This window comes from Mustela nivalis (genome assembly GCF_964662115.1).
Source record: "Mustela nivalis genome assembly, chromosome: 6".
In the NCBI taxonomy this organism is placed as follows: domain Eukaryota; kingdom Metazoa; phylum Chordata; class Mammalia; order Carnivora; family Mustelidae; genus Mustela; species Mustela nivalis.
This window is the reverse complement of record NC_139025.1, coordinates 131,784,752-131,810,433: the sequence shown is the minus strand read 5'-3', so window position 1 is coordinate 131,810,433 and position 25,682 is coordinate 131,784,752.

Genomic DNA, 25,682 nt, shown 5'->3' with positions numbered 1-25,682 from the left:
TCTCTAGGGCCAGGGTAAATATACACCCAGTTAATTTTGTTTGTTTACCTTGATACACTCTGGAGTTGTAGAATTTAGATGGAGAGTCTAAGGACAGCAGTCTGGTTGGAAGAAAGATTAGAAGAAGTTATTGGAGGCTGTGATGCGAGTGCACTATTTATGCTTTAACCAGTTTTAGGATGGCTCTGGTGGGGGTTGGGGAGCAGTGTGGTATGGGGATTTTTGGGAGGAGGCTGAAGCTCTTCCCACTCCTCTTTACTCCTGCCTGGAATCTACCTGTCAATTCAGTTACAATTTTTCCCTTTCTGTGAACCATTCCTGGCTTTGTTGGAAGGAAGTTGTTATGCATTGCATATTTTCAATAAAAAAAGATTTACTTCCATTACATAGGAGTTTGTGGAAGCATTTTACAACCTTCCACAATCTTCAGCAGCATGAAATCAAGCCCTTTGCATTATCTATTTAAGTCTTTAAATTTGGTATTTAGGTTAAATACAAAATATGGTTCTTCGCATTATTCCAAGGTCACTATTCATGATGGAAAAAATGTTAAAAGCATCGAAGTAATGCATGAAAAATCCATTATTAAGAGCGGCACCCCCTTATCGACAAAAGCAGTTACTTTAACATGATTCCCTTGCATTGTAGTGACATGCTGTTGCCATCACTGCTAAAGCTCTGTTAATGTTTCTATTATACATCTCTATTCAGCTTTTCCACCAGTTTATAATTCAATGTATTCTTAGGCTAAACTTTGGTTTATGGAAATCTCCATTTTAAAATTTCCCCCAAAGAAATTAAAAACATATGAATGAAAATGTGCGGACCATCCCATTTCTTGCACACAGGGGAGCAAAACACCTTCTTGTTTGGGGGATTTGAGTGGGAAATTGATTTTTGTCCTTTAATCAGTTGTGACCAGGATTATAATACTATTAATGTAAAAACATGCTGAACTAATTAAGTACCAGGGAGCTGGAAAGGATCCTAGGATGTCTTCCATAGACCAGGTTATACGAAAACCTCCCAGGAAATGGGGGTACAATGTCCAAAGAGCCCTAGGAAGCCCATTCCACAATTATTATTGCTAACTTGTTCCATTGTTGAACAAACCCTACTGTCAGGAATATTTTCCTTATGTCTAACTCAAATCCGTGCAGTTTAAGCCAATTTCCCGCTGCTTTAGGGGGAAATGGCAAACAGCTGTTGGACATCGCAGGGATAAGAATTTGTTTTATTTGATATATACCACTGTTGGAGCCCTTGTAGGCTCAGCCCTCCCAGAAGGACATTTCCTTCCCAGTTCCATTTTTAAAACTCTGAATCATCGTCTCTATCTTTGTATGTGTCGGAACCTCTTACAGGGCCCAAATCAAATAACCTCCTAGAATTAATTTGCTCTGCCTGTTAATGCAGAGATATCTTATGATTTTCATATGGCCCGTTAAAGCTTTCCAGCTCTTTTCTTGGTTTGGAAAACAAAATGTACTTTGCTATGTCACTTGGAGTTGCATGTGAACCCAAGTCATTCCCTGCCTCATTTGCAAGAAGCTGGTTGTCTCCAAACTGTGCAGATCTGAATGCGGAGACATGATGCAAACACAGATTCTGATTTCAAAGCACTTCCCACTGACCAGTGACGGCTCCTCAATTTTTGAAGAAGAGGAATTTAGGGGCAGAATCCAGTTGACCAGAGGACATGGAAACTTGTTATAAAGATGCGTTTGCTTAGTAAGTGTCTGAATTTCATACAGAATGAACATTTACTTATATTGGATTGGGAAAATAACTGAAATCATAGGGCAGAGGATGAAGGAAGCTAAAGTTAATTATCCTATAAACGGAAAAAGATCTGGGGCCCCGTCCAGAGGTAGTGGTGATGCATTAGGAGACAGTCATAAATGTTGAGCAACATTCTGGAGGCACAAAGAGGGTACAAAGCCAGTAAGTGGTCACAAAGCCAGTAAAGGGTGTAGCCAAAGTTTGAATTTAGGTCGTCTGGTTCAGGAGTCTGTATTCTTTTTTTTTTCCTTCTCCTCCTCGTCCTCCTCCTCCTCCTCCCCCTCCCCTCCCCCTCCTCCTCCTCCCCCTCCTTCTTCTTCTTTGGCAATCTCTACACCCAGCATGGGGCTTGAACTTACAACCCTGAGATCGAAAGTCCCATGCTCTACTGACTTAGCCAGCCAGGTGCCCCTGGGTGTCAGTATTCTTTTTTTTTTTTTTTAATTATTATTTTTATTTTTTTAAAAATTTTTATAAGCATATAATGTATTTTTATCCCCAGGGGTACAGGTATGTGAATCAGCAGGTTTACACACTTCACAGAACTCACCCCAGTACATACCCTCCCCAATGTCCATAACCCCACCCCCTCTCCTAAACCCCCTCCCCCCAGCAACGCTCAGTTTGTTTTGTGAGATTAAGAGTCACTTATGGTTTGTCTCCCTCCCAATCCCATCTTGTTTCATTTATTCTTCTCCTACCCTCTTAACCCCTCATGTTGCATCTCCACTTCCTCATATCAGGGAGATCTTATGATAGTTGTCTTTCTCCTATTGACTTATTTCGCTAAGCATGATACCCTCTAGTTCCATCCACGTTGTCGCAAATGGCAAGATTTCATTTCTTTTGATGGCTGCGTAGTATTCCATTGTGTATATATACCACATCTTCTTTATCCATTCATATGTTGATGGACATCTAGGTTCTTTCCATAGTTTGGCTATTGTAGACATTGCTGCTATAAACATTCGGGTGCACGTGCCCCTTTGGATCACTACGTTTGTATCTTTGGGGTAAATACCCAGTAATGCAATTGCTGGGTTGTAGGGTAGTTCTATTTTCAACATTTTGAGGAACCTCCAAGCTGTTTTCCAGAGTGGTTGCACCAGCTTGCATTCCCACCAAAAGTGTAGGAGGGTTCCCCTTTCTCCACATCCTCCCCAGCATCTGTCATTTCCTGACTTGTTAATTTTAGCCATTCTGACTGGTGTGAGGTGGTATCTCATTGTGGTTTTGATTTGTATTTCCCTGATGCCGAGTGATGTGGAGCACTTTTTCATGTGTCTGTTGGCCATCTGGATGTCATCTTTGCAGAAATGTCTGTTCATGTCTTCTGCCCATTTCTTGATTGGATTATTTGTTCTTTGGGTGTTGAGTTTGCTAAGTTCTTTATAGATTTTGGACACTAGCCCTTTATCTGATATGTCATTTTCAAATATCTTCTCCCATTCTGTCAGTTGTCTTTTGGTTTTGTTAACTGTTTCCTTTGCTGTGCAAAAGCTTTTGATCTTGATGAAATCCCAATAGTTCATTTTTGTCCTTGCTTCCCTTGCCTTTGGTGATGTTCCTAGGAAGATGTGCTGTGGATGAGGTCGAAGAGGTTGCTGCTTGTGTTCTCCTCAAGGATTTTGATGGATTCCTTTCGCACATTGAGGTCCTTTATTTATTTGGAGTCTATTTTTGTGTGTGGTGTAAGGAAATGGTCCAATTTCATTTTTCTGCATGTGGCTGTCCAATTTTCCCAACACCATTTATTGAAGAAGCTGTCTTTTTTCCATTGGATATTCTTTCCTGCTTTGTCGAAGATTAGTTGACCATAGAGTTGAGGGTCTATTTCTGGGCTCTCTATTCTGTTCCATTGATCTATGTGTCTGTTTTTGCACCAGTACCATGCTGTCTTGATGATGACAGCTTTGTAATAGAGCTTGAAGTCCGGAATTGTGATGCCACCAACTTTGGCTTTCTTTTTCAATATCCCTTTGGCTATTCGAGGTCTTTTCTGGTTCCATAAAAATTTTAGAATTATTTGTTCCATTTCTTTGAAAAAGATGGATGGTACTTTGATAGGAATTGCATTAAATGTGTAGATTACTTTAGGTAGCATAGACATTTTCACAATGTTTATTCTTCCAATCCAGGATCATGGAAGATTTTTCCATTTCTTTGTGTCTTCCTCAATTTCTTTCATGAGTACTTTATAGTTTTCTGAGTATAGATTCTTAGCCTCTTTGGTTAGGTTTATTCCTAGGTATCTTATAGTTTTGGGTGCAATTGTAAATGGGATGGACTCCTTAATTTCTCTTTCTTCTGTCTTGTTGTTGGTGTAGAAAAATGCAACTGATTTCTGTGCATTGATTTTATATCCTGACACTTTACTGAATTCCTGTATAAATTCTAGCAGTTTTGGAGTGGAGTCTTTTGGGTTTTCCACATATAGTATCATATCATCGACGAAGAGTGATAGTTTGACTTCTTCTTTGCCGATTTGGATGTCTTTAATTTCCTTTTGTTGTCTGATTGCTGAGGCTAGGACTTCTAGTACTATGTTGAATAGCAGTGGTGATAATTGACATCCCTGCCATGTTCCTGACCTTAGGGAGTCAGTCTTCTTAACCACTGTGCACTGCTGCCTCCCTATGACAGATGTGCAGACAAGAAAGGGAAGGTTATCTCAAAGATGGAGCATTTAAGTGTTATGTCATGAGAGATGAACTGTTAGGATAGAACTCTAAAGCAGCTCCATTTCAGGAGAAAGAATGCTTCATCATAGTGTGACAACAGAACAAGAGGGAAAAGAGGCAAAACATCAGCAGTGGAATGCAACAGTCTAGAATAACAGAACAGGAAAAGGGACCACCCAGACATTGGGTGTTCAAAGAAGAGAGGGCCATAGTTGGATAAGACTTTGCCCTGAGAAGTAATTAGGAGACATGCCCCTCTGCCATATCAACTTTCTTACTTAGCTACAATTGGGGTGGAGTATGTTCCTAGAACAAAAGGGCTGATTAATACATCTGGATCCACCCAAAAAGAAGTCTTTAGTGGCTGGCCACCTGGCTCTGACCTTGACTAAAATGTCAATTTTATCACTAAGGATATACATGGACCTTATCAAATGTGAACATGATCTAAAGCTCAGAAAGTCAAGACAAAAGCTAATCACAATAGGTTGGGATGATGAGCTGAGTCTTACAAGACCAGATTCTATAAAGAAAATATGTGAATGTGAGCTTACATATAAAAGAAAAATGTCAACTGATGTAGCAAAGCAGGAAGGAGAAGTCAAAATCAGCTGAACTATTAGAAAGGACGTAGGGCCTTCATTATAAGCTTAGGTGGAGGCATTAATGGGAGGGAGTGTTAGGGGAAAAAAATAAAATTACAAATACTAGATAAAATAAAAATACAATTCTTAATCCTTGATAAAGGCTCAAACTAGGAATGAGCTCAATTCTAAGAAATACCTCCTCTGCAAAGATGACTCTCTGGGTGGGACCAGCAAGCGGTGTTCAAACTTAAAATGGTGGCACATAGAAGGTATGCTGTTAGTATTTGACTTTATCTGCATAGATAACACAAGAAAGGTTCTCAATCCCATTGTTGGGATATATGTTGGGATATGTTCCTAGTAACTGGTTATTAATTATCTTGGTCTTACTATGATAAAGTCTCCCTCATTTCCTTATTTTTTGGTATTGCTTTTCTGGAGTAGAAGAATGAGGTATGGTTATAGCAAGTGAGGTGGGAACTACTCCAAATCAGTAGGTTTTTCTTCTTCTCCTCCCTTCCTTCTCCTTCCCCCTTCCCCTCCTCCTCTTATTCTTCTTCATCTGTTTATTTCATTTTATTTTTTAATGATAATTGATTTTTACTAGTGTCCTTTCAATGTCATAATTACCCACTTTCTTGGGGTGGGTGACAGGACGGTGGGGCACAAGAAGATGTGGAATGCTGGGTAGAGAATATGGATCCTTCCCCTACGAGGGGAAACTATTGAGGGACATAATGTATGTACTACAGTATGGAGGCATTGTAGGTTACCTCCTGGGGAAGTAAACCAGAGTAAGGCCTCGATTATTTTTGAAGACACTGCAAGTCTTCAATACTCTCTGTGTTGTATCTCTCAGTAACAATATTCTCTGTGAACAGAGGAGTATTCCCCCCCCCACACTTAATTTAATATATTTTAAGTTTTCCCCCATATTGAAATAGTTTCCTGGGAACATTTTATCCTTTACGGTCTTTTGAGCTTCCTTGAGATCCAAGGGTTTTAGTTAGTAAAGCTGCTAACAGGTTAAGAACTCTCTATAGGAATAGAATCACTAGCTAGTGCAATTATATAAAAGGCGTAATGGTGCTAGTTAGCAATTCCTAATCTATTTGATGATCACTGGGTGTTGTAGGCAACTGATGAATCACTAAACTCTACCTCTGAAACTAATAATACACTATATGTTAATTAATTGATTTTAAATTAAAAACAAAAGTCATGCAAGATAATTTGGCTGGATAGCAAATTAAGAACATACCCCCACATATGTCCTAACAATGGGATTGAGAACCTTTCCTGTGATATCCATATACAGATAAAGTCAAATCTCTGACACCATGAGAGATGGATGATTCTCCTTCCTTTATCCTGAAGCTTTCCACTCCTTTTGCATAGCTATGTTCTACTTGGATGGCCAAGGAATCTTTTTTTAGGTGTACCTTTAATTTATATTGAGTTCATTTATATTTTTTAAAGACTTTATTCTTTATTTAAGAGAGAGAAAGCAGCAGTGGGGAGAAGCAGACAGAGGGAGAAGCAGACTTCCCACTGCAGGATCCTGGGATCATGACCTGAGCCAAAGGCAGATGCTTAACTGGCTGAGCCACCCAGGTGTCCCCATTGAGGTCATTTAAACCAAATTTTGATTGCTCCCTTTCTGCTTTTGCTTCCTGCCTTGCCAATAGAAGGATTTTTGTGTTTTTCTTTGAGGCATGCTGTTATTTTGTTAGTGTCATGTCTTCAGCAATTTATTCAGAAGTACAATTCCACTTTCTTTAAAAAGTCAAGATATATATATATATCTTGACTATATATATATATAATATAATATATATATATTATATTATATATAATATATATATATAATTTAATAGAGCCATAGCTATTCTACAAGTCAAGATATATATATATATATATATAATATATATAATATATATATATAATATATATATATATAATTTAATAGAGCCATAGCTATTCTACAAGGTTTGTTAGGAAAACCAGTAGACCCCTGCCGCCCACCGCCACATTTCTCCTCCCCAGGAGCAGCCACTTTCTTGACTTTTCTGCTTATCCTTGATAATAGATATTATCTATTATCTATCTAATATTTTGTTCTTGATTTTTCAGTTTTAAGCTAACTCATCCCTTTCCTATATTTTTGTTCATCCCATATAGTTATTTTGAAGTTTTGGTTAGATCAGAATTTAGTGTTTATGTCATTGAGACTATGCAAGACATTCAGATATACTCTATATTCTACTACTGGTGTCTTTTCTCCTGGAGCTGCCTTCATCAGGGCTGGTTGCTGTTTCCATCTTGGGTTCTGTTCCCAACCAGCCAACCTTTATCTTAGATTCTGGAGATTCTCTGCTCTTCCTCTGGTTGGATCTTGTTTTCTCTCCTTTCTCCTATCTCTCTCTCTTTTGTGGTTTACCCCTTTGATTTAGTAGTGCACATCCTGTAGTGGCTTTCTGAGATAAGGTATAGGACAGAAATTAATTTTTTTTAAAGATTTTATTTGTTTATTTGAGGGGGGGGTCAGAGGAAGAGGGAGAAAGAGAGAATCTCAAGCAGACTACCCACTGAGCAGGGAGCCCAATGCAAGGCTTCATCTCAGGACCCTGAGATCATGACCCTAGCTGACTGAGCCACCCAGGTGCCCCAGGAGGGAGAATATTTTTGAGCCTGATAATGTTTATATTTGTTATTTGTTGTTAGCTTTACCAGAAATAGAATTTTATTTTGGCATTTTTTTTTCTTTCGTGGTTGTAAAAAGTGTTATTCTAGCTTCTAGTGCTACTATTTAGAAGCTGAAAGTCCAGTCTAATACCTCATTCTTTCTACATGACCCATTAACTTCCAAATCCAGAGGGTAGGCTCCTATCTTTGTCACCAGTATTCTGAACTTCCATGACAAGAGCCTGTTTGGATATATTTTCATCCATTATGTCTGATATTTGATAGGAATCTTTCCATCTGGTAATCTATATCCCTTAGTTCTGAGAGATTCTCTCAAATTACTTCATTGATGACTTCCTCTCTTCCAATTTCTCTGTTTGCTCATTGTGGAACTTCTGTAACTTAGATACTGAAGGCCCTAGGTAGGTCTTGTTCACACACTGTGAAAATGTGAAACATTCACAATTAAAAAAATATATATTCATTCACTTAAGAGAGAGCACAAATGGAGGGAAAAGCAGAATGAGATGGACAAGCAGACTGCATGCTGAACATGGAGCATGACTTGAGGCTTTATCCCAGAACACTGAAATCATGACCTTAGTCAAAATCAAGAGTTGGATGCTTAATTGACTGAGCTGTCCAGGGGCCCTCACATATTTTCTTTTTGTCTCTTTTAAATGGCCTCACTTTTAGCCTCTAAGCCTTCTACTGATGTTTTTAGTCTTGCTGTTATGTTTTTAATTTCTAATAGCTTTTTCATTAGTTTTTCTAAACATTCCCTAAAAAAGAATGCCTTATTGGATGTTATTTTATTATATTTTGCTAATTATGATTAGTTCTTTAAAATTTGCACCTAGTAGCATTACTGTTTCCTGGTTTTGAGGGCATATGAGTGATAGTTTATTTGTATGTTTCTGCCTCTCCAAGATGCTTTTTCTTTTTGTGTGTTCTCATCTCTCTCTTTCATGTTAGAAGCTTTCCTGGTGCCATAATTTCCCTTTGTCTTATTGTATTAAAAAAAAAAGAATTCTATTTTTAACCTTTTGGGGAACATACATATTGTTTTCCAGAGTGGCTGCACTGCACTGGTTGGAAAAAGAGAGAGAGAGAGAGAGAAGAAAACCAAGAAATAGGCTCTTAATTATAGAGAACAAAATGATGGCTACCAGGAGGGAGGTGGGTGAGGGGATGAAATAGGTGTTGGGGATGAAGAAGTGCACCTGTCTTGATGAGCATGGGGTGATGTATATGAAGTGCTGAATCACTATATTGTATACCCAAAGCTAATTTTTAAAAAAATATTTTATTTATTTATTTGTTTAATGTGGGGAGGAACAGAGGGAGAGGGACCAGCGGACTCTGTTCAGAGTGTAGAGCCCCACATAGGGCTAGATCCTATAACTCCAAGACCATGACCCAAGCCAAAATCAAGAGTCAGATATTTAGCAGACTGAGCCACCCAGGCACCCCCACCTGAAACTAATATTACACTGTATGTTAACTAACTGGGATTTACCATCTGGGAGCTTTAGGTGTGATGTAACTGGACCATTTAATTGGTAAATCTCCAATGTTAGCATCTTTCCATTTTTCCTTTGGGAAGAAGACAGTAACCTGTTTGTAAGGTCTTTTAATGTCTTCCTTGAAGGTCAAGCTTTGAGTATTCTGGAACTGTAGCCAATGGAGGGCTACAGCACCAGCTGGGTGCTGGTCCCACAGCACCCAGCACTGGGATTCTCTCTGCACTCCATATGATACCTGCCCTCAGATATGTCTGATGTTTCCCTAGTCTGAAACTTCTTTCCACCCCCTCCCACTTCAAAGATTGGAGAGCTCCTCTTTTGCTACAGTGGAGGAGGACCACATCACCCCAGTGTGTAGAAATGAGGAAAGATTTGAGAATCTGAGTGTTTCCAAAAAACACTCCTCCATTTAATCATTGTGTTAGCACTTATTTTTCCATGCCCATTTTCAGAATTATCTGATAGCATGGATTTTTGAACCTTTTGGGAATGTCTTTTATGAATTGGGTCAATGGTCTGCTTTTCCCATGCTAGGTTAGGATTCTGTTTTCTTGTATTAGCTATTTTCCTATCTGCCTTACAACGTTGAGAATTTTCATGCTACTGTGACACCTTCAGTTCCTCCTGTCTCTTGAAGATTTTTTTCCTTAGGGAAAAACCCTCTTTTATTGCCCATTAATAAAAATAGATGCACAAAGTAAGTCTATAATCTTTACCCTGAATTCCATTGCCATGTTTACTCACTTTCCTTGGTTAGTGAGCCTAGACTTTATGAGAGAGAAAAGGGGCAGGGAAGGAGAGAGTGAGAGAGTTGGCCAACTCCAACCACTGATAGCTCATCATCTAAGAAATTGAAGGTATGTAGAGAGAAAGAGCTTGAGTGAGCCATCGTTGTTCACTGTTCTTCAATTCCAGTAGAAGTTTTCTCTAGAAGGTCTAGGTCTCCTGCATACAGAGAAGCCCATTGGTTTTGAGAAAAGAAAGTATTGGTGTGTTGTAACAGACCACAGGGTTCATAATTCTGCATCCGTTAGCTATTAGCTATGTGTTTTTGGCAACCTAGTATCTTTTCTTGCTTTAGTTTACTCTTCTTAAAATAATAACTACCTATCTTTTAGTGTTGAAGTGAAGTTAAATAAGTAAATGGAGATGCTTAAAATAGAGCATCTTATAACTGTACCCAGTTATTGCTTTATTTTCCATCTCCTGGTTGCTTTTCTCTGTGACTCCCATTCAAACGAGAGAAGTGCAGGAGCTGGAGTTGAGGGTCAGAAGATGTCCTGATCTTGGCCAGATGTTTTTGAATGGGAAAGGAGAAGGAATGGGTCAGTTTATGGATGTTCACCAAACATTTAGTGAGGGCCAGCCTGCTCTTCTCTCTGAGAATGCCACAAAGAACAGAACTGCAGAAGTCTGCCCTCCGGGGCCTCCATGGAGAGGTTCTGGAGTCATGTGGAGACTCCTGTGAGAACTCCATGTTTCTTCTAAATCCCATGGCCACTGGTTGAGTCCCATTCCAGGCCATCCAATGAAGCTAGTATCAAGCCACAGAGGACCTGAGTGCAGTTGTGGATGGCAGACCCAGGCTCAGGTGTTCCCCTAGGTTAACAACCCCCAGCCCCCGCGCCGCCATCTCATCACACTTCACTTGCAGGGCGTCTCACCGGGGGCGAGAGAATTTTCTACCACAGACCAGGGCCCCGTTACCCCATCACCCAGGCCAGCGGAGGGGAATTGGCTATACAATCTGGAAGGGCAGTGCCCCATCTGGATAGTTCTCCAGAATCAATCCCCTCCTCTCCTCCAGCATCTTTCTCACCGGAAGCCTCGTAACCAACTTCCTGACATGCCTCCGTACATAGCAAGATCACTGTGCTAAAGCAAACTTTTTGGAAAAGAGGCACATATCCTTATAAGGAAGAAATGGTCCATGCATGCGGGCTGGCAAGTCGTGAAGGAAGCAACGCCACTTCCATATGTCTCCCGTGAAGCCTCGGGAAACTCATGCTGCTCACATCAGAACTCTGGATGGTGTATGATTTGCTGCTCAGTGGGAGGACATTTAAAATTCCTGAAGGAAATACTTGGCATCAATAATCTCAAGTGTGTGCTACACGGTGGGATGGAGAGCAAAGAGCTGTTTTGCTCGGGGCTCTTGCTCTGCGTGGTGTGCTCTGCGTGGTATGCAGCTGTTGTCCTGCATTTCCCACAGTTCTGTGCAACGGGAGACCCAGGGGAGGAATAGCAAGTGGGAAACCAGTGCACTTTGCCGGCGCAAGGTGCACCCTCTGCTCTCAGACGTCTCCCCAGCTCTGTCCGTGATTGAGCAGCACGCGTGAAGCCACAACCGGTATTTATCCATTTGCTGCAGCGGCAATGTCCTGATGGGTTCCGGGCTTGAGTCTCTTCCCATATGGAAGGACAGCTTGTGCCCTGTGCCTGCTCCTCTGTGTCTCTGGTAGGTCACTAAGTGCACATGTAACACGTTGTCCTCGTCACGAAAGGGATTCCTAGCACCCTATGTGGATCAGCTGAGGCTAGATCCTCCACCGCACCTTCCCGTTGTTTCTGTGTCACCCCAGCAGGCTGCAAGTTCTTTGAGGGCTGGAGCTACGGCAGGTTCACGGTCATATTTCTTGAGAGTGTCTAGCTCTGAGTGGGCTGAATGAATGGGTTCTTAGCAATGACCCGAAGAGCAACAAGATCTTTTTTGTGTTGTGGAAAGGGAACCAGGCAAGGGTCCCAGCCACGTGGGTCCTGCTCTTAAATTCACCAGCTGTGAGCTATTAATTTGGGCACGTCCCTTCCTTGGTGGCACTACCTCTCCCGAGGAAATGGAGGAAGGGATCCCTCCAGTTCTGATCAACTTTTAATATTCAGCAGATAAAGGGACCAGAGCCTTGTTTCCCTGCAGGTCCTGGCGTGGCTTTGTAAACAGCCCAGGCTCCCTCAGTTCTGTAGGACCAGAAAAAGAAAAGTAGAGTGTTGATGATTTAAATTCACGCAGTAGACCCAACAGGCAGGTACGGAATCTCACTCTCGTTCCACAACGTCAGTGGTCGCTAGAGATCGTGATGGTCATGAGCTCCAGCCTTGGGGACTACCCTCCCCACCGGTTCCCAGCACGGGGCTGATGCTGGCTTCGATCTTTCCCCCCAGCTGGGTTGGCTTTGTCACCTGCGTGTGACTGACGACTGTCTTCAAACCAACTTGGAAAGCAATGTTCTCATTTGTCCCTCCCAGAGACAGTCTGCTGGGGTTCGACATTCGCAACCTGCTTGTTGAACAGAAAGGCAGCCTGCCGTGACTGAGAGAGTAGGTCTTCCCGAGCACAGAGATGGACTCTCTTCCGACAACACTTGTTTCTTCTCCTGTTGACCCCGGGTGCTTTCTCACACTGGTATCAGGATGCAAGCGAGAGGAAACCACTTGGCTTCCCACCACCAGGCCCACACCACCACACTCGGCTCTCTGGTCCCAGTCCTGTTTAGGTCATCCTTGAGTTCATGGAGGCGACTTTACAAGTCTCTGTTGGGTCAATTAAAGCACAGCTATGTGAGAGAGGCCACTTTTTATTTCTGAGATGTCTTTCCTGGGTGAAATATGGACTTTCTCTGCAACTCACAGGCTTCTTCTCCGCTCTCTGCATCCCTCCCGTGTTTGCCAGGCAGACTTTCTGGGATTGTTCGCTTCCGTCGGTGTCTGAGCGATAGGTCCCTTGAGTCCCCACACTCTTCCCCGTGGGACGGTGAATTCTTCAGGAGCGGGAAGCAAGCCTCATTTCTGTGTGCACCTCCCAGGCCTGCCGCAGCTCTGTAAGTGTTTCTTAAACAGAATTAACCCTCCATCCCACCCCCACGATCATCTTCAAGTCTGCACTGGGACTTGGATACTTTCTATAATCACCGTCGTTTGCCTCCAACTCCTAATCATTCATACCTCCCTGATTAAAAAAATAAATAAATAAAATAAAAGGAAACAGAAAAGGGAACAACAAGGCAATAAGCTCTCTTAGTGGTCAGATAGGCTTTGCTTTTATGGAGGATTTTCAGAGTTTCATCAGATGTTCCCATATGTGGAATTTTTTTTTTTTTTTTTAAAGATTAGATTTGCTCCAGCTTGATGTTCCTTTCTACATGATATTTGTTGAGGGCTCTCCAGTATTTAAAGGACTTCATTAATTCCACGGGTGATAGGTCCAATGTATGCAGTAGAATCTTTTGTTATTTTATAAATAGGGGCTTTTATTCTCAATGTTTGAAAAAGCCCAGACCTATGGCACTTTTATTTTCCAGACGGTCCCCCCAACATAAGAATTTCTAAGACTGTAGGAGGCTGGCGAGATTGGAGGCAGCCCGGACTGCTCTGTCTTAATAGTGAGTCGGTGAGGCCATGGCCATGTGATCATCGTAGTCCAAATGCTCTTACAGGGATCAAATAAATTGTGCTGTAACATTTGCATCTGGAAGGAGAGAGTTAAGTGACCATCACCAATTACAGCTTCAGAGGGGGTGATTAAGATCAAAATTGCAGGGAGGTTTTTAATTTAGCTGCCTCGAGAAGCTGCCCCCAGTTGAGCCAAGCTCATCAGATCACACACATGCCCTATCCCCTCACCCCCGCACTGCCACTCAGAGCAATTGTATCCGAAAGGGCACCAAATGGATTGTGTGGCCCGGTACCCTTTGCCTGCGGGTCTCCCCGAGTCCCCTCACCATTTGATTAGAGAGAGCAAGAAGGAGCAAATCAAGCTGAAGACAAGCAAAACAAGAAACGAACTAGGGAGAAATGTGAAGTGTGACTTTGTGTGGTTGTGCATTCCATTCATGCGATTTTTTTGTGTGTTGCCAACGTGTGCAAATACAGCTGTGGACTGTGTGAAGACCCGGGGCTCTGGTTTGTCGCTGTGTGTGCTCTTCGCGGAGAGATACATCTCTCGAGCCCGTTTTGTGTATTTCATCTGAAATATATTCCCCTCAATTTCCTCCCGATGCTGTGTATAACCCTAGATGGTAATGCATTCTTACACTGATAAAACGTGTGTCTGGTAGGAGGAGTTCCTTGGCTGGTATGTGTTGAGTGAGTGAGGTTCCTTTGGGCTCTAAGGCTCCTGCGGGGCTATTAGGGAGAGCGACCTTCTAGAAGTAACAGCCGATAACATCTCCTGTTCCTGTACCACTTACTTTGTGCCTGGCATTGTGCTAGATGTTTACTGCTATGATATCTAGTGCAGAAAACACCTGGAATGTGGCTCCTATTCTCTTCAGGGGCCATGATTCCATACGTGGGTGAAAATAATGCAAAACAGAACTTGTCTATAAACATTCTCTGGATGTTATCCACTGCTCCTGAGGTACACTTATTGATAGGTCTGCACATCCATTATTTATATAGATAAGGCCAATATAATTGAACTTCATATTAGCATAAATCCGCTATAAATATTTATAAATTAATGTTTAATTAACGTGTTGATTTAGGCAGGTTTCTATTGGTAATATATAGCCAATGACATTGTAAAGTTTCAGAGCAATATACAAAACGAGTGTTTGTAAAGTTAATAAGGCCATTTTTCATTCGGAAAAAAAAAAATGCAGGTTGAAATCAGTACCCTGTGTACCATCTCTTATGGTTTTCCTAATCACTTATTCTTGAATATGATTGTGGGCCTGTAGTTAACTGTTCAAGGCCTCTTAATTAAATTAGGAATAATGAAATATTTTCAGGATTCCCATTAAGAACATTTACTGATGAATACAGTTTATTTCTTTCAGACTAGAGCTTGACTTAATTCAATGTTCTGATTACATTGCCCTATCATAGTAGGATGGCTTCATCTAAATAATGATCATCCTCAGTTCAGTACTTTGAAAACAGCCAACTTTTCTTCTTGTTTAATAGGCTCCAAGTCAGTAAACTAAATTAATAAGAAAAGTCCTCAGCTCAAGTAATGATGTGTTTTCAATTCAAATTTTTACTTTGTCAATCTATCTATTCATCATGTGCTCTGAAGGAAGGTACAGTTGACAATGGGGTCATTTGAGTCCAGCCTGACAAAATTCTGAAAAGATTTATTTCAGCCTTACTTCTGTTAAATGTAAAATATTTCCACACTTCAAAGGCTCAAGATTTTAACTGTTTCTATTGCAAAAATACATAATATCAAATATATAACATACTTTGTAAATGCATATATGCCCATATGTACATATCTATCATATGTATATACAAGCACACATAAAAAATTACTGCATTTAAAATAACATGTCAGTAATCTTTTTTTTTAAGACTATACTACAACCCACGGAGCTTGTATCCTTTATCATCTCAGAAATGGCCTTCTACATTTGTCTTTTTTTTATTTCTGGAAGACTCTACTTTTTACTCTAGAATTTTCTCATTCATGATTATATAATCTGTTTCTGATTAAGTAACTCAGGCAAGTTTATAATAAAGAATTCCTGTTGTGAGAAAAAGTTAAGTTTACCAAACTGTTTTTATTTTTTTGTTTATTTTTTTAAATTTTATTTAATCAGAATCTGCACAGTGAGGCAATAATACATAGATAAAATGTATTATGTCACTGTTGGACGAATCTAAAAATGTTCATGAGGCATAATTCACATATCTGATAATTTCTTAGAATGTAGACTGTAGGATAAAGGACCATTTAGTAATTTCAATCTGCAGTGAGATATGCTCACATAGGAAAAACATTATAATAAAACCAACATGAATTATAGCTTTAAAAATAATAAATTTTGACACCCTCTTTTACCACAAACAAAATTGGTGCTGATGACAGTTTGTAAGAATTTCTAAAGGTTTATAAATCAGTAGCAATGCACCACAGACTACCAAAATAGAGAAAAACAGTTTCAAATTTTAGTAGAGTGTTATTTCAATATTGGGTTAAATTTCTTTAAAGACTGAGGTTTTCACATGACAAATATAATTTACATCCAAATATATCAAGAATAACAAGACTAAAAATGTATATGGATATTTTTCTTTATAATATGCTGTCTATGCCTTAGGTCTTTAAAAATATGAAACACTTTACTTCATTTTGGCATTTGAGCACATGGCACAAGGAAGCATTTTTTTTTTTAGTTTAATAACAACGAATTTTATGAAAAAATTATATTCTTTTTTAAGTTTCTCCATTTCAAATTGAAATGTATATCATAGTACCTCGATATGAACATTGAATATTTTCATAATTTAAATTTCAAGGAGAAATAGAAATACTTTTGTTTTTGTTCTCTACCATTGCTGTTTGTCAACTGATTTTTCATCAATCAAATCAAATGCTAAGTTAAATTATCACATTAATATTTATTTGTTTTTTAAGAAATGCCTTTTCCTTAAGTTGCATATCTAAATGAAAGAGGATTCAGAATATTGTCCTTAATATTTTTTAATATTTAATTTTTATTAATTATTTTTATTAACATGTAATGTATTTGCCCCAGGGGTACAAGTCTGTGAATTGTCAGGCTTATGCACTTCACAGCACTCACCATATTTTTTAAAGTCTAAGTTCTTGTGAATCATTTAAATAATTATTTTGGAAATCTTCAACCAAAGCAATTGATAAGACATTTAAGATTTGCTTGGATGGTATTAAGTTATGATAATTGAGTTTAACAATAGCATTGCTTCTTTATTTTACTGTAGTAGAAGTTTATTTTTCATCATCAATATTGTCAGTATTTTGAGATTTAAAGATTAATTTTAGATATACCTGATTATATTTCTATTTGAGGACTATAATACAATAAAAACAAAACTAAACTTATGTAGATTTCACAGTTTTTACATGGACTGTCAAATTTTTTTTAGTGAGAGTATTTTTTTCAGTCTAATACAAGTTATGAAAAAAATTCCCTCTTAATTATGATTCCATGTGATAAAATTAAATCACAATAGCTATTCCAGGGGTAATAAGAATGGGGAGGTAGCTTATAAAAGTTTAGAAATGCTTGCTATTTTGGAGCAGTCACTTTAAAAGGCAGGAACTGCAAAGAAAGTAATGACTTAAGAATCTGATTCTGATTTTATAGTTTATGCTGCTAGGTCCTGTAGGGTTTTAAAATGTGTTCTATCATAGAAAATTATCATGAAATGTTACTATCTTTCTGTAGTGCGTAATAAATAACAAGATCGAGCAAAACAATTCGAGTATATCTGGATCCATTCTACTGGACTTATTTCTATATTCTAGATCATTTCTACAGGCTACACACCAGTTGTAGTTAATGAAGACTGAAAGATATTTCGAAGTTTTCTATTCAATTTCTATTAAAATTCTAAGTTAGTATCATGGTTAAGAAATAAACAGTGAATTGTTTGGCATCCTGGTTCTCCTTAAAAAATGTAACTGTGACAGAGAGTTTTGCTATAAGGGGAAACATTTCTGAGCAGAATGAAAGTAAATTTTCTGTTTCTCATCGGTTTGTGTCAATATTGGAACAAGTGTACTCTGTTTGCCTTCCATTTATTTTCATTTGTAAAAGTATTTCATAGAAGTCTGCAAGATTCAATTCATTTTATTTGCTTTGTGCATTTCAAGACTTCTTTAAGTATTCTCAGGTAAATAAAGGATAACTTTTAAAAAATAGGCAGTAACATTCAGTAAAACATGACACAATTTTATCTTTCTTCAATTTGTAGAATTTTTTGTAGATGTTGACTATATTAAAATCTTTTTTTAAAGGCAAAATTTCCAAAGGCAAAATTGCATATTTTTTCTGCCATTTACTCTCTCTGTTCCTTAATTTTTAAATTTTTGGCATGCAAGAATCTGCTTTCTTCATAAAAAATTATTTAAAGTGAACACTTTCATTTTTCTGAATGCCTATATTTACAAATTCCCAAAGCAAAAACACTGCAACATGTAAATATCCGGGGGTCTCTGCATAAAATACTTTGATAGCTTAACATTTAAATACATTGATAGATACTGAACTAATATTCCAGAACAAATACCTTAATATTTTTCATGCAAAGTGAACATTCTGTATTAAAAAATAAAAATCGCTGACACCCTGAGTCAATTTTAGTTATTTCAATATCAAGTCTATCACTTTAATTTATGACTTAAGCTTAGGTTCCTCGCTGTGTAAATTTTTTCACTAAGGTAATTAGTGTAATTAATTAATTATTCAATAATTGAAATGCAGGTTAACAAATTTCTATATATAAAAGTTAAAAAAAAGTCCTTCATTCAAACTGTGAACTCTAAGCCTATAAAACTCTTCAAAGAACCCCAAGATATCAAGCAATCTTTTATTTAGCTAAACCCACCCCCCACCTTCAGTCTTATTCATACTTAAATACTCAGTATGCTCACAGCTTGGAAAAAAGCTAGAAAGCCTTAATGGATCACTGATTTTAACTAAAGAGGTAGGTGCATATCCCTTATAAATGAATTCAAAACAATTTTTGTTTTAGCATTAATAGTTTTCATCAAATGAAAACAAGCTTCTTAGTGTAGGAGAAGAAAGTCTTGAATAGAACACTTATTAACATATCTTTTATTTTAAACTCAAGGACAAACATTCTAAGACAATATCTGTTACAGTGGGACAATGGTGCATTTTTCCTCCCATTTTCTAATATTCCAGCGGTGGGCTTCTTTTGAGCAAGAGGTAACATAACCGAAGTACAAAGCGAAGGATTCAGTAAAAACAGCAGGAATACATAAAATCAATTTAGGGAATATAATATTTAATCTTGTTTTAGCTTAAAGCTAATACAGTGAATGTGGGCTAGCCTTTCATTTTTCATGAGGTATATATTCTCAGTTTAGGTGTTATCCCATTGAAAGTGTATTTATGCTTAACGATAATGAGGTGCAGATTTGAATTTTCATCTGGCTACTAATAGAAGTAACAAGTAACATGTTTTAAAGATGCTCATACATTTTAGGTAAAGTTATTAGAACCAATGGCAAGAATAATTTTCCAATGTCATGGTAAGCTTTCTCGAGATTAAAAGGAATAAAAACCTGGTCGTGCTTTTAGTTTTTTGTTCCTTAAATTTCTGCATAATCTCTTTCAGAAGGCACACACATTGTTACATTCATACCTTTTTTTTTTTTCCCTCCCATTAATCCTGAAGGTCAAACATTAAAAAAAATTTTTTTTTTCTAGCCTTGGAAAATGCATGAGAATATGGAAACTGAGGATGAAATGAATTCCGTATTTTGATAAAAGCAGGGAGAAAGACAATTTCCAGTTTTAGCTAAAAAAGGGACTTCAACAGAATTAAATCAGGGATGATAAAAACATCACTCTAAAATATTATGATGTTCTTTTTTCCCTTTCCTAAATGTTGAACTACAAATCTTTAGTATTGGGAACACACAACCAGTCATAAAACTGGTCATGATTATTTGTGCAATATTGATCTTGTAATTACCCCTTGAGGACAAAATGTATCTTTTAATGTGTGATCATGCGATGCTATCAAAAGAAAAAGTTTGCAACAAGTGGCCCTATTCTTTAAAAAGCATATCCATATTAACTATGTAAGATTCATTTAATTGCCAAATTGTGAAATAAACATTTTGCATAAAAACATCTGTAACTTTTTGCTCTGTCTCTCTTTTTCCAATGGCGTTTTTTTGGTTTAAACCAGTATTATCGATTGCACTGATTAAAAGAAGTCTTCACCTATGTTTTCTCTGTACTTTTGTGTTCACTACCTTGTCACCTTTTAGCATTTTGGTTTGGGAGTTTTCATAAATGCCTTCCCCCCATCTTTGTGACATATCATTCTGAAGTAGTGTCAAGTCCAACCCAAGTAGTAATCACACATCTAGGAAGACAGCAGCAGTTTCTTTTCCTAACCTTCTCAGTGAAAACAGGTAGGGGCATGAACAAGTATATTATGACCCTAGTGCATCTGTGGCTTTCGAGTCTGACACCTGTCAGATAGAAACAAGCTAGAGATGCTCTTATCAATTACAGGAGATCACCGATAGCACGGGCATGTTGGAATGATGAGGAAGGCTTCCATTTTTTTTTTTTTTTTTGAAAGCATGCCATCTGTAGCTATTAGAAGGGGCTGAGAAAAAGACTTTTAAATGCTTATGGGGAAAAAAAAATCCCTAAGAAAAGCAGTCTTGAAAGCATCTATTTGCCCTTTCTGTAGCAAATAGAGATGTGGGAACTGAAAGCTTTCATTAACATCTAAGGCTATGGTCAGATAACAGAGCATAATGTAACACAGCTAAATGAAGCAGCTATACCAACTCTTAAAGATCTCAACTATCCCAGTTAGCTAATTAAATGTCAACAGTTGCAGTATTAAGGAATATCCTGTATCAAATAGAATTTATTTTTATATTGTTTATCTAAAACCAAATTTTATTCCCTAACCTGGTTACAGAAAGCTGGTAAGGCAAGTAATTTTCTTCAGGTATAAAACCAGTTCTTAAGGGAAAGGAAACTCTGGCTAACGAGAAAGAGAAAATTGTGTAGTCTGTCCTTCTCTCTAATTTACATGATTTCTTTTAAATAAAATCATTTACTCAGTGACAGTAAATGCAACCAGCAGATGTTTAGTTATTTGCTGAAGCAAGACAGTGTATTAAGTGATGGAAGTATCAATTGCAGTTATTAAAATAGACGCTATTTAGGAGAACTGTGGGATTCAGAAATAATTATTCATATAATTAGAAATTGGAAATGAGTCAACAGGAATTGTTTTGGCATAAAAAAGACATTTGAAATGACTTTAAGTATGGTTCTACCAAAGTATATCCAATGCACATTACACAAATGTTAAATTTGCTGTTTTATTTCTAAGATCATCTGGAAATCTTTGAGATAGATTGGATTTGGTGCAGATAAAAATCCTGGTAGGTTATGTGTATTTTAGGGCAATAGTTTATTTGAATATCTTCAAGGCTGGATATACTTCAAAGTTTAATTTTTTTTTCTTAATTGGTAGCTTCCATATTAATTTGGTCAAATTGTTGCCTATTATTTGACAGGACACATGCATAGGGAAGACATTTAGGATTTGCTTATTGTGGCCAATTATGTAATGCTCCTTCTTGTCTTAAAAAATATAGCACAGGAGAGAGTATCGGAGTAGTCCCATACTAAAGGAACTCAGAATGAATTATTACATTACACGAGAACAGGAGCTCCTCTGTGAACATATTCCATCAAAATTAGCATCACCCCTGAACTGTTACTTGGATTCAGCCCATCTGAAAGATTGTAAACTACTTAGAACGACCTTACTCCATAAAAAATGCCATCCTCCATCCCTGAAAATTGACAACAGTTTTGTTAATCAAGGATTTCATCTCCACATTAAACTGAGGCCAAATTAAAAAGCGATGATGCTAAGGCGTACAAAAACATTTGTTAGGCAAAGTCAAAATTAATGACAAACAAAACTCCAGTTTCCTTTGTGGCTGATTTTCAGGCAGCTGCATGTAAATATAAAAGAACCATCAAAGAAAGATATCCATTAATTATTAACTCAGAACAACTTCAGAAAGCAGAGCCCTTAAACTTTCATTGACATCATTCTGCCAGGCTCCTAATCTTTGCAAGTTGTTGGTAAGAGTTGCGTTAAGCACAGCATGCCACCAATCCTGCCTTTAAGGACTGCCGCGCCAGAGCCGTGCACCGCAGCCTGAAGCCCCCACGAGAGAGAAGCTGGGAAGCTGGGCTTGCTGTAGAGACAGCTTGGAGAAATTGACAATTTCACGTTCTGAATAATCTCTTGGGTTACTTTACCTCTCTCAACCACACAATAGGGTGTCAGTAGCCTAATGGCAGCATGCATGGTGAAGAAACTCATTCCCTCCCCTTTTTGCCCCCCGTGGAAGTGTGAGACCACTGCCAGGATTAAAACGCTATGCCATCCTAGAGGGTAATGCAGGGAAATGTAGAGATCGGTCCTGGGCTCGTCCACTGCAGAATGGGGGAAAGGGCTCTAGTTATGGGGGACGCTGATAAAATTTGGAAGCATCCAGGGCTGTTTGTCAGCCAGTGAGATAATTTAAGTTAGAAAGTATGGTTAGTGTTTTCAGTTTTTCATTGAAATTCAGTACTTTTCAATTTATAAAGTACTTTTGGCTGGATTGCAGATATCGAATGCAAGGCAATCTCTGTGAAAATAGCTTTTCAAAACCTATGTTACTATTGATGATTCAAGTCCAGATTTCTACTCTGGACTCAGGAAAGTCTGGGGCTCAAATGCAAGGAAACAAAATGTTTTTTCATTTGCTTTGAGTTTTTTCTTTTCTTTTTCTTACTTTCTTTCCTTTTTTTTTTTTTTTTAAATGAAGTATAGTGGACACACAAAGTTTACGTTAGTTTCAGTTGTATGACATAGCAATTCAACAGCTCTCTATGCTACGCTACACATTTTGAATTTTTATAATCAACAGCTCTCTATGCTACGCTACACATTTTGAATTTTTATAATCTGGTAACATCGTAGCTGACTTACTATTTGTTTTAAAGCACAGAGAAACAGAACTCTCAGGTGACATATTTTCAACCTGGGTACCAACCTGCTATGAGAAGTGATTTTTCCAAAAATGCCTCCAAGTGGACGTAAAAATGAACACATACGCATATAAATAATCTACAATTTTGATTTTTCAGAACACTTTTTGTAGATACCAAGGAGACTGCGGAGGAAAATGGTTTTCGGACCCTTTGGACAAGACCCTTATTCCACTTCCATCTCCAGAGAAATCGCCCTGTTTGCCTCCTAAAAACTTCTCAGGGTACAGGCGAGCATCATCTAACCAAAATAAGCCTCAAAGACTGCCGCATTTGAATAAAAGTCTAAAAGCAATCCGCAGGACTGAGAAGAGGTAACAAACGTTAGATCAAGTTGATCGGTAATGAACTTCCCCACCGTTTAGCTTTAATCCATCTGATCACCCGCAAATTCTTCAGATCATCTCCTCCTATCACAGAACTCCGACTGTGAAAAACCAAAATGTTACAACTTTTTAAACCAATACAAAAAGAACAGGATAAGGAAGAGTGTGTGCCTCTGTGATGATTCACATTTAAAGGTTTTATCTCTTTGCTCTATTTGATTAAAGGCCTTGTATTGAGTTAAGCAGCAAATCCTGGCGAATAATTAGTGGCTGTTGGGTTTTTTGGTCCCCCCCACCTCACCTCCCCTCCTTCTTTAAATGAAAGCTTAAATGGGGGAAAATGGAATGTCAGTCAGAGACTGGTTCATACCAATCATAATAATTATAATCTATTAGAATTAAGCCATAATCATTAAAATTTCTTCTTTTCTCCTACCTTTGATGGCCTGTTTCATCTGTTTCATTAAAGCTGTAATTTTTACAGATGCTCTTGATGTTCTTATGTTTTCATCAGTGTCTAAGACAGCCTAAAGGAAAGAAATAGCTCTTTGCCTATAGAAATATATGTTAATACATTAGTTACTTGAAGCAAGCAACTTTTGCAATATGTGTGTCTGGGTGTCTATAGTTGTCTTTATTTGGGCCTGCCCAGCATTTTGCTGTGTTCTACTCTTGCCCAGCAGCTGGACCCTGACCTTCAAGTTCTTTTTTTTTTTTTTTTTTTAAGAAAAAGAAAAAAAAAAAGAATTCTTTTCAGATTCCAAGTTCCCCCCTCTTACCCTCCCACTGACACCATCCTATTCAGAACCGGAGATAACTTTATTCATCTACACATCATTGTATCAAATTCAATAGGCAAACTGCTCCAACATGCCTCAGAGCTGGACAGGACAGTTATGTCTTCATTCCCAAACCCCCATCCTCCCCATCCCCCACCCCCCACCCCCACTCCAGCCCCCACCAGCCCCCGTTGCCATGAGATTTTTACCACCGCCTTTTCAGGCATGAAATGAGCACAGTTACAAAAAAATAATTTCAAACAAGTGTTTTATTACTCTGTTGGGTCACTGTAGATTTATTTTCCTGCAAACTCCTCAATTGGACAGAATACATTACCGTCCGGGCTGAGTTGCTTAGAATCATCTCGAGACAATATAGGCTGGAAAGGAAGAAGGGAATCTGTTTATTCATTAAGTTCCATAAAGTGCTGATGTAGATTTTGATGAAAAATGTGCGTGCAACCCAAGCGCTTGCTTTAGTCTAAAATTAAGAGCAGCAAATGTTAAAAAGAGACACCGGGCCACAGATGACACAAAGCACGAGAAGGAAAAACACCAGCAGCCTAAAGCAAATATTCTGTTCTCAGAAAACTAAATATTATGTCTGTCTTCTGATCGATTTTTGGGAGCATGAGGAATTAAAGCGGTTCCCCCCCCACCCCCTTTTAGGCTTTACAACACTTTGATTTCACTTTGGGGAGTTTGGAATTCTTAAAGAGAAAAATAGAACTTGCTTAATGTCAGGGACATCAAATAACTGTTTGATGTTGGACACTCTTGCTACAAAAATCAGTCTACTGTCTTCAGTCAGGATGGCTGGGTATCAGATTAGTGTTTGGGGTGGGAACTGGCCTGCATATGTGGATTCTCAATGAGGCAGGCAGCAGGCTTTTAGACAAAATAGTTATTTTCTTCCGACGTTGAGTTTCTTTTTTTCCTTTTCTTTTCTTTTTCCTTTTTTTTTTTTTTTTTTGAAAACTTCCTAGGGAGTCCTTCCAAACCAAAATACCTTTTTGGATTCTGATGTTTGAAAAAACAACAACAAAAATCTCAGTCAAAACAGTTCTAAACTCAACTAGGCATCCTTTTCCGTTCCTGGGACCCCCCAGATCTGAATGCAAAGCCTGAAAGAAAGTCGAATGATTAAAATTACATACAGCATCTGAAGTCCTTAAACTAGCTAGCCGTTACAAAAACATTCTAGATCCTGAAGGTAGAAAAGGAGAAAAGAGCTTTTTTAAAAAAGCAGACTTACATCATGGACTAGGTGTTTTCTGCTCTAGCTCCTATATGTTTCTGTGGAGGGTGCTGAAGATATTTGGAAGGATTTGAGAGTTTCAAAAGAGAGAAGTTTATACATTAGTGCTGCAAGTTGCAAAACACCGTTGATATTTAAATGTTTATTGTGCAAAATCTGGGATAAGCTTCAGCATGAGGGCCCCTTTAAGTGCCTACAACTCTTGCTAATTCCCCTCAGCATTGAGGGTTGCACAAAGGCCTTAATCCAATTCCCCTGTTTTCAGAAAGCCTATGCTATTTTCTCTCACATAAACTAACAACACTACCCCATCACTCTGCAGAGTGGGTCAAAGAAAAAGCGCTCTGTGTTTATACTTCACCAACACTTTGTGTTTCTTGGGCCAGCATAGCAAGGAACTTTTAAGTGGTTCCCCAGGCCCCACGACATCTTTAGGGGGAAAGAAAAGCCTTCAGACATGGAGGGGCTGGTTTTTCAGGATGAAAAATGGACTTGGGTGTTAGGCCTTCTCTTCCTC